The sequence below is a fragment of the Idiotropiscis lumnitzeri genome, chromosome 10 (genome assembly GCF_059441095.1).
Source record: "Idiotropiscis lumnitzeri isolate Australia: NSW breed Sydney's pygmy pipehorse chromosome 10, RoL_Ilum_1.0, whole genome shotgun sequence".
Lineage (NCBI taxonomy): Eukaryota > Metazoa > Chordata > Actinopteri > Syngnathiformes > Syngnathidae > Idiotropiscis > Idiotropiscis lumnitzeri.
Window position 1 is genome coordinate 20,810,219 of NC_142400.1, and position 6,936 is coordinate 20,817,154.

Here is a 6,936-nt window from a genome sequence, read left to right on the forward strand (position 1 = left end):
TGCTTGAAATGTAGCACAATATGCACAAGCTGTGAGCTCCACTTCAGCTCGCCACGTTACAATATTCACTTAATGAGGGCCGTATTTGTATGTACATTTTACAGTGGTAAATCAATAGATTGTGCAGGTGTTTATGTAAGATTTTGGCAAGTTTGTGTAACTATTTGTGGAGGTATGAAACTAATCTTTAACTGTCATAATAAAAAAGAAATACTTATTTTTTCCGATACAATTCATGAGCACAACAAATTCCCAATAATCTACTACCTCTGTTGCGTATCCCAAGCGGTGTAAAATCAGAAGGATATGGGATGTTTTCTTCCTTACCTACTCTGTTCTATATACTACAAGCATACCCTTTTAATGTATGTGTTTTGCTGACTTGTCTGAAGGTATTTATATCGGATGATGTCATCTCATTTTCCAAATTAGAATAAAGGAGATGTTATCAAATGTTTTATGCCTTTGAGACAAGCACATTTTTGTTTCTTTTAAATATCTCCCTGCTTCCAATGCTCACTAAGAAGTTAGCTAAATGATACACTAGCCAATGATTAACAACAGCAAAAAAAAAAAAAAGCATAACTACTTATATTACCTGGTTATGACAGGGAATACTTTGGAGTCTGAGAATTAGATCAGACTGTTTTTAAACGACACAAAGGCAGCATCTTTATTGGCCAGAGGGTAGACAAATATCAAAACAGTCTGGCTTATTATGCATCTCCTGAGAGCGAGGCAGCAGATCTCATGTTTATCAGCCAGACGACCACACTCCTCTTTTCTTTTCTTTTTTTCAAAGGGAGTAAGTCCTCCGCACCTTCATGTTAGGCCAGGCTCGCACCATTTGTGGCGCATGTTGTCTATTGTTCCCACCATGATCTTTTGTTGTACATCTTTATGCAGGGCAAACAATTGGAGACCTCACACTCATCACTTGTCTTGTTAAATATAAACACCTTCGATGGTTTCTAATCGGAAGACGGAGTGTGTTAGGTTTTAAATCTGCTTGGATTTCCCTTTGAAGCTTGCTGTGTTCGTGTTTGTTTGCAATGGCACATAACAGTGACAAAACCCCACAATCTCCACAATTAGAGACTAGAGACTGTAATTAGGAATGAGTTTGGTGGAGGGAATTCCTCTTTTCATCCCCTAATTCAATCCAGACATTGCAACAACACTCACTGTACGTTAATTTGAGTATCTCAACTACACTGCAAATCGTTAAGTCTTAACAGTTTGGGCACATTGTTAAAAACAGAATGTTAGTGTCTCTCGCATAGTCTAGGATGTAACTGGATGGTTTGTCACCTGCATTCGACCCCGATTGTTGTCTAGTTGAAATTGAAACCACGCCCTAATGTAATGACTGAACCAAATGCTGCTGGAGATGCCGAGGACTAATCAGAGCCTCAGGGGGAATTCCGTCTTTTCTGTTGCCAGTCCTTCTCTATTGAATGACCATCCATTCCACTCTGTCCACTTTTAAAACTCGTTTGAAGACACATTTTCATTCTTTAAAACTCAACATGAGACTGTCACTGTTCTACTGTTTTCTGGTGTATGCTGTCTATATGTTTTAATTTATATATATATATATATATATATATGTATATACACATATATATATATGTATATATATATATATATATATATATATATATATATATATATGTAAACTGCTTTGTTACAGTCCCAGCTGTTGTGAAATGTGCAATACGTATAGAAGAAGTTTTATTGTATTGTATTACTTGATTGCAGTAAGATACTGAATGCATGTGCCACGAGATGTCAGACTTGAGCAAAAGCAACTCTTCACGGTGACTGTTAGGGTCCCACTTTTGATTTGTATATGCTGTAGTCCAGGCTACAGACCATTTATAATCAGTGTTGTGCAGTTTGTAAACAAACAGTTGAGAGGCCATGCTTTTGAAGTGATAGAGCTGCACTTGAGGGAGTGCAGAGCAGCCCAGGACATGCAACATCCTCTTTCAGACACCCGCCTGGAAGTGGCAAAGAAGGTTGTTAGCCTCGGAAGACAAGGGGGTTACTGAACGTCCTGTCACCCAACTTCCTTTTCCGTCTTTCATCTAGTCAATGTTTGTTCTCGGTGGTCATTTTTGACTCACCATGCAGTGCGTTATCACAGGAAGCTACAAGCACTGATGCTTTTCTTTAAATAAACCAATCAATTTTCCACTCAGTTTCTTGTTTGCTACTGTTGTACATCGGTATTGCCATAAAAAGAAGGAAATGTGCTCATTTTGCGTGCATACTGGGTAGTCCTCATTTTCGTATGTGGTCAGCGCTGCTCTTCATTCATGACCAAATCTTTTCCCTGACGTCCGACAACGATGACTTAGTGCAACTGCCAAGTGAGCAGACGCACGCATACAGGCAACATGGCACGATCGTGACACATTTACACGTCTCCCAATGGAATCACAAACAACAAATGTTTGTAGTTTAGCCAGATTTAACAAGCGAATGAGGGAATGGACACTATGACAGCATTTTATATTAATAACAGGACGGACAGATCATTGCTCTGCACAGGGCAAATATGTACAAGTTCTGGTAAACCAACGTGCTCATTTATTACAATAAAGTAATTGTTCTGTTTAAATGGAATACATTATGACTACCAGTTAAAATATACTCAGTTCATCATATCACTCATTATTTCATTCACAATCACATCCTATATGCTGTAGACCCAACATCGAAGCACCTCACATCATTTCATTATGATATTCCATTTTAATGTCTGTTTGTGGAATCTGAGCTTTTTATTTTATTCATTTATTTTAAGTGCTTACTTATTTCATAACCCTCATTGACAATTGGAACACCACCTTCATTTAATTTTCTTAAAGGGACACTTTTACAATAGGTATGCATGTCAAAATTACATCAGTACTAAAGTAACCCCCTAAAGTTTTGTTGAGTCTCGGGAGGCAACCAGGCATGGTTGTCGGATAGCGAGCTTCATGCCAACCCTGGTTGACATGCCTTAGTGAAATTTCTAAGTTGGACTTCCTAATCCAGCACATCAGTGCACAACCCCAGTGAGGATCTGCACCTCAGAAAATGGATGACCAGACTGAAAAATTTAGAGCAACTGAGCTCCAGCAAGGAGGCAGACTCCACAGCCGAATGTGGCTACATTGATCACATTGTTTTCGGATGAGTGGTGTAGGCGTAGCCCCTGAATGGCCTTGGTGAAAAAAATTAAGTCAAACGCTCACTTATAAATTAAATAGTACCACATAACAAACAACTAACCTTATGAAAAGCCTCTTGGAATGCATTGTGTTTGTGTATCTTGATGACCTGTTTTCAGACGTTGAAGTGGGCAAAAGTAGAGATGTCCATGTACATTTTAGGGCCGGTTGGACCTGTTATTTTGACATTATTAGTGACATATTTACAGTCACTTTGAATAGGCAAATTGTGATTGTTCCCTGATGTGACTCCTACCAAGACATGGAAGATTAAAAATGATCCCTTTAAAGTATCGGTCCAGCCAAGATGCCCATTTTGATCAGGAAACGGAAATTAGTTATAATTTTATTTTGGAGAAATAAAAGAAATAAGTGATGAAAAATGCCTACTTTGAATGATGATATGGCCGCTTTCTCCATGTTAATGCGGAAGTCACTGAATGGACCGATTACAAACTCTCCATTGGAAATCAATGTACTTTCATTGCTCAGAACGTCCAAAAATGGGGATCAATTGGCACCAAAATTCATGTGGGCATGTCCAAAATATAACCAGCCGGGGTTTGTGTAGCCATTCAAGCTCTTGTCCGCTTTGGCCTGTGTAAGTGGAGAATCGATCGGCACGGTATTTTTGATTTTCTGAAGGTGAACACATGAGCACACGTTTGATGTCAATAAATCCAAACCATTGTGCAGAATGCTTTTCTACTTTCACAGTTCAAGTGGACAAGACTAGTAATGTGCACTTGCATTTCAGGCATGATCGGTCGCCGTTTTAGTCAACAGAACAGACAAAGCGAGCAATATTACAACTTTTGCCTCCCTGCTGTGACAATGACCTCTCCTGGAGACACGCTACCACAGCAGTGATAAAAAAAAGGTCCACCAGCGTCCGCACTTCCTCAGAGTCCTCAGGAAATTCAACATGGACAAGAAGCTTTTGCTGGCCTTCTACCACTCGTCCATCGAGAACCTGCTGACGTTCTGCGTCTCTATCTGGTACGGCGGCTGCACTGAGGCAGACAGAGTGATGCGATGTGAGCACAGAGGATTATTGGCTGCCCTCGCCCCTCCCTGTCGGACGTCTACACCACCCGGTGCCTCAGCAGAGCTCACAAGATCATCAAAGACAATACTCACCCGAACTCACACCTGTTCGACCTGTTGCTCTCTGGCAGGCGCTACAGGTGCATCAAAACAAAGACTAACAGGCTGAAAAACAGTTTCTTCCTGAGAGCCGTCTCCATGCTGAACTCTAACACAACACAACTACTCTTACCTTGCAGAACAGCGACATAATGTGTTTTCATTTATCAAATTTCATATTTATTTTCTATTTAATTATTTAATCTTTAATTAATCGATTTTTTTTATACATAATTAAATTATTGTTGTATTGCACTGGAGCGGGGATGTCCTATAGTCCTTGATAAAGCGCCGGTAGAAATTAGCGAAGCACAGGAATCTCTGCAGCTGTTTTCGGGTCGTTGGCGTCGGCCAGTCCACCATCGCGCGAGTCTTGGCCGGATCGGCCTTGAGCTGCCCGTTTTCCACCACTAACCCGAGAAATTGGACTGTGGTCTGATGAAACTCGCACTTCTCGGCTTTCACAAAGAGCTTATTCTCGAGAAGGCGTTGTAGAATGGACCGGACGTGCTATTGATGTTCTTGAGCGGAGCGGGAGAATATGAGAACGTCATCGAGATATACAAAGCAGCAGACGTTGAGCATGTCCCTCAGCACGTCATTTATGAGCGCCTGGAACACCGCGGGGGCGTTCGATAGGCCGAAAGGCATGACTAAGTACTCGAAGTGGCCCAGGGGCGTCTTAAACGCGGTTTTCCACTTGTCGCCCTCCCTAATACGGACCAAGTGATAGGCACTGCGAAGGTCCAATTTGGAGAAGATGGTGGCTGCTTGTAAGGGAGCAAATGCGGAATCTGGCAGCGGGTAGCGATTCTTGACCGTAATCGCGTTTAATTCTTTATAATCTACGCACGGCCGGAGGGTTTTATCCTTCTTTTCTACAAAAAACAGCCCCGCTCCGACCGGGGACTTTGAGGGTCTAATCAGGCCCGCGGCCAGGGACTCTGTAATACATTCTTTCATCACCGCTTGTTCCGGCTGCGAGACCTTGTATAAACGAACCGACGGCAGGTCTGAGTTCGGCCGTAAGTCGATCGCGCAATCGTATGGGCGGTGAGGTGGCAGGGACTTGGCGCTCTCCATGCTGAAGACGGCTCGGAGGTCGTGGTATGCCTGTGGCACGTTTTCGAGGTTTGCTTCTTTAATTGGGGCAGCTCTGACCTGTAACCCCTCTTCGGCGGATCGCAAACAATGAGCATAAAAATGGGAACCCCAGTTTTGAATCAATAACCGTTCCCAGTCGATGACCGGATTGTGCGCTTTTAGCCAGGGAATACAGAGAACGACCGGAGCTGCCCTTGACGGCATTACAAAAAAGGAACGCTGCTCGATATGGTTCCCCGATATTTTCAGGGTCAGGGGTTGTGTTAACCGCCGTATGTCCACCAGCAGGCGCCCGTCAAGGTCGCACAACTTCTCGGATTTATCGAGATCTGTGACCGTACAGCCGAGTTCGGCCACTAACCCGGAGTCGATAAAGCAATCGTTCGCCCCCGAGTCGATCAGAGCGTGAATGCGGATGGAAGTGTTCGGACCCATGATCACCCCCTCCACTTCCAGTCTCAAAGCGCCCCTGGGACTGTCGTCCCAATGTTCTTGGGCCCGACGCCGGACCGCTCCTTCCCGGAGTAGAGGGGTGCGGGGAGGTCGAACGCGGACTCACAATGTTCGACGTGACCAGGAGGCGACTCTCGGCGGACAGGTCTTCCCGGGCACGCCGATACTCGATGACCCTGGAGACCGCAGTAGAAGCACGCCCCCGAACTGCGCCGTCGCTGGACTCCAGGCGGCCCGCTCCCAGCTGCATGGGCTCGTCGGCTGGAGGAGGTTCGGAGACCCGGAAACGTGCGGGCTCGGTGCGACGCTGCTCCACCACCCTCTCTCGGCGACGCCCTCGTAGACGGTTGTCTAGGCGGATGGCCAGGGTGATGAGCTCCTCCAGCGACTCGGCGTCCTCTCGTACGGCCAGCTCGTCCTTCAGGGCGGAGTTCAGGCCCCTCCGGAACACGGTTCGCAGGGCGCAGTCGTCGAAGCCGCTCTCTGCGGCCCGAATGCGGAAGGCGATGGAGTAGTCCGCTACCGATCGGGAACCCTGAGTACAGTCCAGCAGCTCGGCCCCCGCCTCTTTTCCCCGAATAGGGTGGTGAAACACCCTCTGGAACTCCGTTAGGAAGGCGGAGAAGGACGATCGAATGTCCGGACGTGCGTTGCTCACGGCCATGGCCCATGCACTCGCTTGACCAGTCAGGAGGCTCATCATAAACGCGACCTTAGAGCTATCGTGCGCATACGTGAGTGGCTGCTGATCAAAGATCAACCGGCAGTGATGGATAAACGGCCCGCAGAGGCCGGGTTCACCGCCATAGCGGTTGGGGTGGGGCAGGCTGGGTTCTCTTACCGGAAACCCCGGAGGCGGCGTTCCGGACGCGGAAGCTACCGGGTCGGAACCCGGAGCGGCGGGCGTGAAGAGGGAACTCATACAAGTGTCAAAACTCTCGAAGCGATGAGCCAACAGGCCGACCGCATCGCGTAGGGTGGCGAGCTCGGTCCCCTGTTGACCCACTAA